The following is a 10,589-nucleotide window of genomic DNA, read 5'->3' on the forward strand; positions in this document are numbered from 1 at the left end:
ATTTACGCATCTGGCAGATGCTTTTATTAAAAGTGATGTACTGTATATAAGGTATATCAAATGTTGCGGTACTTGCATCAATGGGCCACCGTAGAGTAAATGTGTGCGCGGGCCAAAAACTAAGGCGGGGTTAAGTTGTAACACGGACTGTTTTAATTGTTGCACAGGGTTGAGCGATTTGATTTTCTCATATTGTTTTCACGCTGCCAAAAGACTGTCTCCTGCAAATTTATGAAAAGGTATGTTTTCCATAGAGTTATTGATGAGTGTTTTGGTGGCATGTAAGTAAATTTTTTCATTATATGTTTTTTTCGGTTTCTGAGTTGGGTGTGTAAGATACCAAAACCAATGTTGTGTCATCTTAATGTGTCTTGTTGACTAAAACATAGCATATTTTCACAGAGCGGGGTAAGTTCTAACACAGCGTTACAACTAACCCCGCTCTGTGAAAATACTTACGATATGAAAACAGCTAACGTTGGCGTAATTCTTGCCGTTGTTTTAAATCGGCTACACACTAATTGCTGGCTCCCAACAAAATAAATGTGCCTGTCTTTTCAAAAATTGTGTCAAAATTTGTTTTTGTTCATATATTTAATATTGATTGGAATAGGGTCATGTCAAATATTAAAATCATAATGAAATGAATGGCTACAATCAGACATTTCATTATTTCAAAATTTGATTTTGAGACTTTAGTATGGTTTTTACAGTCTGGGTCACACACATATATATATATATATATATATATATATATATATATATATATATATATATATATATATATATATATATATATATTTCTTTGTCATAATTGTGCAGCTTTTTCTCACATATTTAGATATTTGTATCCATTTATAAATGAACTATGGTTACATGAGGTATGAATAGTGTAGATACCTGTTTATTATAGACAGATATATAAACAATATTCACTTCAAGTATATAGACAAAATAGTATTGAAATATATGCCTGCAAACTTAAGTGTTTTTAAGTGTTACAACTAACCCCCTGCCTGTTACAATTGACCCCACCTATGGGGTAAGTTGTAACGTTTGCACTTCTGTCATGTTTGGTGTAATTGTCAAAGAATGTTAAGTAATAGAAACAAACTTCAAATGGTCATTTGTAGGAGAGATCTGTGTGTTGCTTGTGTAACAATATAATTGATCAAATGCAAATATTTTTAAATGTCAATCATTTAAAAATATTTGCATTTGATCAATTATATTTGGCCAAAACCAAAAAGTTTTAGGTTCTGCCCACCTCTCACCTACATTTTTCAATGGGATTGAACCCACAACCTTTACACCACTAATGCACTGCTCTACTATTTGAGCTACATGAACAGGACAGTATGTGATTGTTGTATCTTAGAGGCTGTTTACACTTGGCATTAACATGCGTTTTCGTCGATCGGATCACAAGTGGACGACGTTAATGCCAGGTGTAAACGGTGTTCAAAACGTTTTGAACGCGTCCACTTTCGACCACTTTCAACCACATCCAGAGGTAGTCGAAACCACTTTCGATCGGATCGCTTTGGAGCTGCGGAACGCAATGTGGTTGAATGTGTTCGAACAGCCACACGCGACTGCCTTCTCTCCGCCCATTTATCTAATCTGAGGTATTAAACACAAATTTTACGTCTTTTTTTGACTTCTGGCGTGAACATACGGTGAACAGCGCTATTTTTAGCCGTTCATTGATAAAACTACTGCGGGTGATCTCCGTAGTTTCGTTTTGAAAGCGTGTGAAAGTTGTGCGATCCTATTTCATCAATTGCGCTGAAAATTCAGAAAAAGCTCTAACATACACACGTACAAAACTCTGTGCAGCATGTTTACTTGCTAAACAAGCATTGGACTCCGACATAATATTAGTTTGCTTCCATATAAACTCATAATTACTCCCGCTCGGGTTTGAATGACAGCAGAGAGACTCGCCCACCGTCTCAGGGACCGTCCCCTCACAGAATTCAGGACAGAAGTGGTCGAAAGTGGACAAAAGAGACGGATTTAAATACCAGGTGTAAACCTAATGTGTCTCTCTCGTCCACTTGTGATCCGATCGATGAAAACACATCTTAATACCAAGTGTAAACAGCCCCTTAGTCAAACCCAGGGTTGGAAACCCAAGAGTAATGTCCCTATTCAGCCACACCATTTACAGCACCTCCACAATACCAAGTAACACAGAAGCGCCGACAGCTACAGTATGCGTCTATGTAGATGCATGTGACATTATTCAAACAAGTCTGTGTTTGTATGTGCAGCAGGTGTGTGGAAGTTGCTGAATCCAAGTGCATTTACTTTCCTAAACCTGAGGGTGGCACAAAGTTACAAAGATCACCTGCATGCCGCAGTGAATGCATGATTTATGCGAGGATTGCATTCTCACTCTGGACTTTATCCACTGTTTCCTGCCCGAGCTCTTTCAGTCCATCACAATCAGACTAATGGCATGAAGTTTATCAGGCAGGGATGAACTTTGACCTGTAAACCTTAAACAAGAGTTAGGACACGCTGAGGTAATAGCAACTATGGGGTTAACACACACCAGCACGCACACACACTAATTGAATACTGAACAGAGCAAAGATCAAGAGTGTACACTACAGAAAAGAATAAAAGAACGGTATGACCAACCACATAGAAACACAAAGAGAACTCTGAAGCAGGTAAACCAAGACATCTGCTGACACATGGGATGAAACAGTGTCATCTATCTGAATCTCTCTCTCTGTCTTGTCCTCTCGCTCAGTCGTTCTATCTCACTTTCTTTTTGGTATCAAAGCAACTTTGCTTTGGCTAATCAGCAACCCCTTTGATCCTTGTCGGACTCAGGACCCCTGGGGACACTGCGCTGCCCTTTTATCTGCCTGACTACTGGATCTTTTCAGAGAGAAGAGTGATAATCTGATTAACTGTAATACTTATCCTAGAAAGAGAGAATAAAAGAGAAAAGAGAGAGGGAGAGAGACATGAAAAGGACACAGGAGAGAGTGAAAGGACAGAGTGATTGTTTTGGGTGGGTGGTTGGGGCGTGGGGACCGTCACACACTATACAGTTTTTTTTTCAATTTGAGTGCCATCCTAAAAATGACCCATATCAGCGTCTGGCATCAGAAGCAACGCTGTTCCCATTTACATAACAACTACAGTACAAAGGTTATACAGTAGTTGTGTAAAGAAATTATGTAAAGAAGCAAAAACTAGCGAGCATGTACACAACAACAATTTCAACTGTAAATGGTATTTTTTATGCGAATTGGCTGTTTGTTTACACAACAATGGAGTTTTGAGGTCCTGAAAACGCAGACTGTTAAATACAGGTTTTTCAACTGTCTCTGTGTAAACTATGTAAAACGCGAATCTGTGATAACGGTAGCGTTGCCGTGTGTATGTGAAATTTTGTTAAGCGCACTGTAAAGACATTTTTCACTACATCATTGTCATGTAAACATAGCCTCGATATCTTGAGTTGCACCTGTAGGCCACAGTTCTTGTTTTGGTTGTCAAGTACTTGTGCAAGCCTGTAGATTAAACATGTGCTGCGTAAAGCGCATGCTGTTGTTACCGTGTACACAGTTTTTTAGTTTCCAGTTTTTTTTTAGTTTACACAGAAACTTGCACTTTGCAACCAGTTTTCAAAAGTTTGCATTTTCGAAAAGTTGCTGTGTAAACGTGGCCTGGGGCACATTTGGTCAATCGTAAATAAGACATTACCCACAATCCCCTATTAGGCATGTTAACAAAAACTGGGTCAGCACATACAATGCAAAAAAAAAAATTCAAGAATTTTTTTTTTAGTATGTTTGTCTTGTTTTCAGTAAAAATATCTAAAAATTCTTAAATTAAGATGCTTTTTCTTGATGAGCAAAACGACCCAAGAAAATAAGTCTAGTTTTCACACCAAAAATATCAAATGTAAGTGATTTTGTGCATAAACAGGCAAAAAAATCTGACAATGGGGTAAGCAAAAAATCTAAATTCACTAAATTCAAGAAAAATTTGCTTACCCCATTGGCAGATTTTTTGTTTGTTTTATGCACAAATATACTTAAATTTGATATTTTTGGTCTAAAAACTAGACTTATTTTCTTGGGTCGTTTGGCTAATCAAGAAAAAGCATCTTAATTTAAGAATTTTTAGATAATATTTACTGAAAACAAGACAAATATACTAAGAAAATTTATATACTTGAAAATCATTTTTTACAGTGTACAAAATGATCATATAATAAACACATGCACAAACACAGCAAATGCTTTTGTGTTCACACACATAAATATGTTGAGCCAAACCAAAAGCACAAGTATAACTGGCCTACTTGAACTGCTGTTTGTTTTCAGGGTAATTAAGTTGGACGGACAATGATGTTCCACCTACTGCAAACACCCATACAAACCATGCTTGTGCCAAAAACACCATCCAACAGCTTTTACTCTCTCTTAACCAGTGGACAAACTAGGCCAGAAGCTAAGGCCTAGTTCACACAGGTCTTAATGCTCAATCCGGATTTTTAGCTGAAGTCTGATTTTTTGTGTTAGTGTTTACATTATCACTTAAATGCGATTGCCATCAGTTTCATGTGTGAACTGTAAACGACCATGAAGTAATACACATGCGCAGAAGAAGACGTGATGTTATCTTCCCGCCTCCTTCAGTGCAGAATTGTGACGTCTGTCACATTTCAATGAAATAAAAGTCGAATGAACTACGACATGGTCGTTCAGACTGAAGTTACATTACAAAGCATCAGATATGTGTCCAATTTAGGACCACATATGAAAGTGGCCTGGATATGAGTTAAAGGGGAGACTTCAAGACTTTTTAAAGATGTAAAATAAATCTTTGGTGTCCCCAGAGTACGTATGTGAGGTTCTAGCTGAAAATACCATATAGATAATTTATTAAAGCATGTTAAAATTGCCACTTTGTAGGTGATCTTTGAACTAAATGGCAGTGTTGTGGTTGATATTGCAGATTAAGTGGCATTACCTATTTTTTCACATGCTTGCAGAGAATGGTTTACCAAAACTAAGTTACTGGGTTGTTCTTTTCACATTTTCTAGGTTGATACAAGTATTGGGGACCCAATTATAGCACTTAAACATGGAAAAAGTCTGATTTTCATGATTTGTCCCTTTTAAAAAAATTGAATTTATGATGTCAGACTGTCATAAGGAAATCACTTCGCCTGCAGTGTGAACATAGCCTAAGTGTAGAAAAGAGAAGTGATAGATAGATAAAGAGAAAGAACAGACCTGTGCCAGTCAGCAGATCATTTTATTTTTAAAAGTCAATGTTTTTTTTTCATTTATATTGAGCTGGTGTCCAGCAGTGATGTTAATGAGATAAAGCAAGTGTTATTTGGCTTATCATGTGATTTCAACATGCCAACAGCTTTTAATAAAGTATATTTAACTAAGTTTGGGAATTTAATTAAGTTTGGGCATGTAATCCAACCAATCAGGTTGTCTGCATTCATTTCAAGTCCTTTAGTCCCAGGTGAAAAAAAATTCTATTAAAAATATACTTTAAAAAAGTGTACTAAGTATATTTTCTAGATTTTGTACTATTTTCGTCAAATCCAAGTATAGTTAAGTGTACTCAATTATGTATTAACTTCAACTTAACACCTATTTGATTACACTTCAAGTGTAAATAGTATGCTAAAATGGAACAACTTTTTTTAAACTTCAAGTGCACTAAAATACACTCCTGAAAATCAAGATTTATGAGTAATTAAGCACACTTACAGTACAATTGCATTGTATTGCAATTTTAATGGAAATACACTTAAAAAGCCATTGCAGCACAAATTATAGTTGTGTTTAAGTACATTTTGTGCATACTGCTATCATACTTATAATTAGTATAAACTATGTTAATTTAGTATGCCTCTGTAATATTTCAAGTGCTCTACAAATGCACTTCCTAACTATTTTTAGTGCTTTTAAAGTGTCCCACTATGACAATAATAATGTTTTTAAAGTGAATTTCAATTATAACCTAAACATCATAGACACGTACTTTCAGTGCAATATTATTATAGTGTATTTTTTATATTTTAAGTATATTTAATTTGTACTTTTATCCCCATTTTGTTATACTTAAGCATGAATATTGCTGTTACACTACAAGTGTATAATATAACAATTCAGTTCAAATGCACACAAACAGATTACAAACTGCATTTCAAAAAAGGATCTTTATTAATGACACAAAAGTAACACACAAAACAGATATTGGCAAAATGGGGAACCTTAAACAGTCGACTTTCTTTGAAATGCCGGGAAGAGAACAATTGCGAACAACTTGTACTATATGGACATCTAGCTCTGATTTGAACTACTGGAGGCCTTGTAACTGGCATTGTTGCACTTCCTCCGTAGAAGGTCCCGGATCTCTGCCACCTCGATGTTGGGGAATCACTCCCTCACTGCATCTGTAAAACAGGAAAGAGACATTTCAATTTCAATTTTATTTATATAGCGCTTTTCACAATTTGTAGTTGTTTCAAAGCAGCTTTACATTAAAAGAAGCAGGGGAAACAGAAAAATCGACAGACAATATAAGTAGCAAAATACAGCGGCTATGAATAAACTTTACAAGTGAGCAAATTAATAATGTCTCGTATACAAGAGGGTGCTAAGTTAAGCCAATGTTGCTTGACTCCCCGGGGTTAAAAAAAACCCTAGGAGAAAAACCTCAGGGAGGAACAAAAAGTCCTAGGAGGAAAAGATATACACATATATATATATGGGATGTAAACGGATAAGGAGATTTAAAGGGTTCCGTCTAGGGCTGCACGATAAATCACATGTGTTTGTCAGGCGCATCTCCTCAGTAATGCCGGTTCCTTGATTAGTATTAAATCGCCATCAGCTGTTTTCAGATGGAGCAGCTTTAACTACAGAGCCGTAGTTCCCTGACAAGCTGGGCCATATCGCAGCCGATACGTCCGCGATAATTAATGCGAAATTGCCCCGATTGTCAGTGAACTACGGCTCTGTGTAGTTAAAGCTGCTACATCTGAAAACAGCTGATGGCGATTTAATACTAATCAAGGAACCGGCATTACTGAGGAGATGCGCCTGACAAACACATGCGACTTATCGTGCAGCCCTAGTTCCGTCGGTGGTCAGGCATCGGCTGGGCATCACGTTGAAGGGCAGCCAGTAGATCAGTGGTGTGTTGACCTCCACGGCAGCCAGAACTGGTCTGTTTGTCTCAATGTCCTCGGGTTTGAGGACGAGACAGGGAGAGAGAAACAAAATCCTATTAGCGTAGGGGCCATTCACATGTAATGCAGTGTCACACAGTGTTGTGTTTTAATATCTGCTCGGTTCCAGACAGGCTAGCTATTGCGGCATTAGTAAATTACCCAGAAGAGTTATGTGAATGCTTTGTTCCGTACAAGCTAACTTTTGCGAGATAAGTATAATTTACTAGACAAATTATGTGAATGCTTTGTTAAAGAAAAAAAGTCTTAAAGAATAATTCCGGTATTAAACACTTTGAGTCTCATTTCTGGTTTGTTTTGGATGAACTACAGTGATGGTCACTGAAATTTTGACAATGGGTCGTGTCTTGACTTTTTAACTTGTTTAGAAGCGTCTCTTGACTGCTTCAGAATGGAAGTCAAGGGCCATGCACAAACATGTCATTAAAACAACACTTAACGTTCATTTTCAAAACTGTGCTACTCACAGAGTGGTTTGTGGTGTTCGTTGATGATTAAAAACAAATATATCAGAGCAATGTATGATTTCAATCCGTGTTATTTGCTATAGTGGATCTATTTTTTCAGACACCTCACAACCACGTATATACTTCCGCTCTATATTTGAGTCTGAAGCGTTAGCACACTCTTGACCACTTGATGGCGACAACCACTTTGCCTAACAAGGATGCTGAACGGAACTTGGTGTCTAGCGTATAGACAGTCACAATCGAGCTCAAATTCAAACCTAAGGCTGGTCACTGAGCCATCAAATATGGGAAAAATTTGTGCCCTACTCCGAGGGCACAGTTGCTCTGCTCATGCTAGCCTTTTGAGAGAAACCGAGCGAAAAAACTACAACCAGATGTAAACAGACCCTTTTCCATTTCCGGCGGCAGAGTGATATATCAGCGAGCAATGAGTCTTCCAAGAGAAGTCAATGGAATTTTACAAAATGCCAAATAAAACACCACAGAAACTGTATTTCGCTACACTACTTGTTTTTAATCATCAACGAACACCAAGAACCACTCGGTGAGTAGCACCCCTTACGAAAATTAACCATGGTTTTACTACAGTTAAGACCAAAAAAACCATGGTTACTGTAGTAAAACCATAGCTACCACAAAATAACAATGGTTTTGACAACCATGGTTTTCAAAAACCATAGTTAAACCATGGTTAGTGTAGTAAAACCATGGTTTTGCTCATAGTAATCAATTGACCAAAAAAAACATGGTTACTACACTTTTACCACAATAAAACCATGGTTAATATTCGTAAGGGACAGTTTTGAAAATGAAGGTTAAGTGTTGTTTTAATGACATGTTTGTGCATGACCCTTGACTTCCACTCTGAAGCAGTGAAGAGACGCTTCTAAACGAGTCAAAAAAAGACACGACCCATTGTCAAAATTACAGTGTCCATCACTGTAATTCATCCAAAACAAACCAGAAATAAGACTCAAAGTGTTAAATACCAGAATTATCCTTTAATGGAGCATTTCACCTGTAGAAACATTAATCTTTATTGAAAGTGTCTCATATTTGTAGTGGAAATGTAACATACATTTCGAATTTGGTGCCTATTTGACTAAAAAAGGGGTGTTTGTAGTCTCACCACCTCAACAAAGATATTGGACTTCCTTCTTTCAATGATGCAAAATTATAATTTTTTACATCATTGAAAGAAGGAAGTGCAACACTGAAATCTGTATTTCTCCTGTCTCAGGAAATGATGCATGACCATTCAAAAACATGACTGGGGTTCTAAAGATACAAAGCTTAATACAAATGGGTGAAGTGTCCCTTTAGATTTAAAGTGATTGACTGTGTCTGATTCACAGATACCAGTTGGCAAATCATTTCAGAGCTTAGACACTTTTGATATTCTAGGGAAAATTAAGAGACCAGAATTTTGCGACCGCAGTGTACGTGTTGGATTGTATTCTGATATTAATTCTCTAAGATACGAAGGTGCTGGGCCTTTTAAGGTTTTATTGGTGATTAATAGTATTTTTAATTGTATGCGATATTTGACTGGTAGCCAGCATGACATGGGCATGAATTAAAACAATATTAAATTAAAAGATTAAACTTAACTTACATCATTTTTACACAGAAACCTCTTCAGCGTCAGCAAGGTCGACCACATGGTACATGACCTCTGTAAACACAAACATGGATAGACATCATATTAAAAAAGAAGACAATCATACAACTTTAAAATATATTTTGACTCCAAGCTTCTTTACAACAACATCTAACGTTAGTTTATCTTAAACTTAAAGTGAAGCTGGCTTGGTTACTAAACAGAATAAAGCTATTAAAACAGGCTTGCAAAATAAGCAGCATCTATCAGAACTTACCTACAGCAATGAGCTTTTAAACAACAGAAATCGTCTAAGGTTATCGTTTAAAATAGCAGAAAGAGCCATTTGCTACAGTTAGCTGAACATCTCCAACACAAGTAATCTTGCCGTTTTACAGTGTATAACTTACTCTTAATGTTTCCTGTGTGTGCTTAAAATTAAAACACTTCTCGCATAAAGACAAAAATAATCACAGTGAAGAACAAAATAGGAACAAATATGGAACAGATCTGCGCGATGTAAAGGAATGAAAGTCAAACTTACCTCAGCCGTACTGTTTAGCATGAAAACGAGTCAGTAGCGGTTTGAAAAATGCCGTTGATCCTGATTGGTGGGAATGAATGGGTGGGTGCAGGTGCATTCTGGGAATTTGAGTCTTTTGCCCTGGCGTTGGTACTGCTTTAGCATGCTGCTGTAGATGTATTTTGACTACAATTTCCAAGTTGCATTGGATGTTTTTTTTTTTTTTCATTATTTTGGATCCTCTGCTGGCACTTTAGCTGTGTCCCAATTCAAAGGCTGCGACCTTCTAAGGACGTATTTTAAGACCGATTGCGTCACAGCAGCGCGACTTGAGGCCAGTAAGGCCGTCCCATTTCAAAGGATGCTTAGAATGAAGCCTCAAAATGCGTCCTCATTTCTCCGCGATGTTAAGGATAGAACGAATGGATCCTTAACAGCCGAGGATATCCCAAGAGTCATTGCGCGTCTGCAACGGATGCATATAATGGGTGGATATTCTAAAATAAACAATTAAAACCTTTATTAAATAAAAGTGTATTTATCAGAAAACATTTTTTCTTGTCACTGTTTTAGTATTATAATTTATGTTTTGTGTTAATAATATTCTTTTTATGTTGCGTATATTTATGAGGTTGATTAATTTGGTAAACTGTTGAATAGTTTAATATACATCAACGTGCCATATTTCTAAAATAAATTAATAATTTTTCTGATGTCATATTTATTTTAATAAGTCAGAAACGT

General features: G+C 36.7%; 1 long non-coding RNA gene across 3 annotated transcripts; it reads right to left on the minus strand.

The window, feature by feature from the left end:
- Positions 1-6,198: 6,198 nt before the first annotated feature.
- LOC135720303 (uncharacterized) lies at positions 6,199-10,097 on the minus strand. 3 transcript variants are annotated; one of them, XR_012337209.1, is made up of 3 exons: positions 9,867-10,097; positions 7,091-9,397; positions 6,199-6,454 (listed from the first exon to the last, which is right to left on the minus strand). It is a non-coding gene; the product is annotated as an uncharacterized lncRNA (long non-coding RNA). The 3 variants fall into 3 exon arrangements; XR_012337211.1 differs by lacking the exon at positions 9,867-10,097 and adding an exon at positions 9,733-9,750; XR_012337210.1 differs by lacking the exon at positions 9,867-10,097 and adding an exon at positions 9,600-9,699.
- Between the last annotated feature and the right edge of the window lie 492 nt (positions 10,098-10,589).

The sequence above is a fragment of the Paramisgurnus dabryanus genome, chromosome 1 (genome assembly GCF_030506205.2).
Source record: "Paramisgurnus dabryanus chromosome 1, PD_genome_1.1, whole genome shotgun sequence".
Taxonomy (NCBI): domain Eukaryota; kingdom Metazoa; phylum Chordata; class Actinopteri; order Cypriniformes; family Cobitidae; genus Paramisgurnus; species Paramisgurnus dabryanus.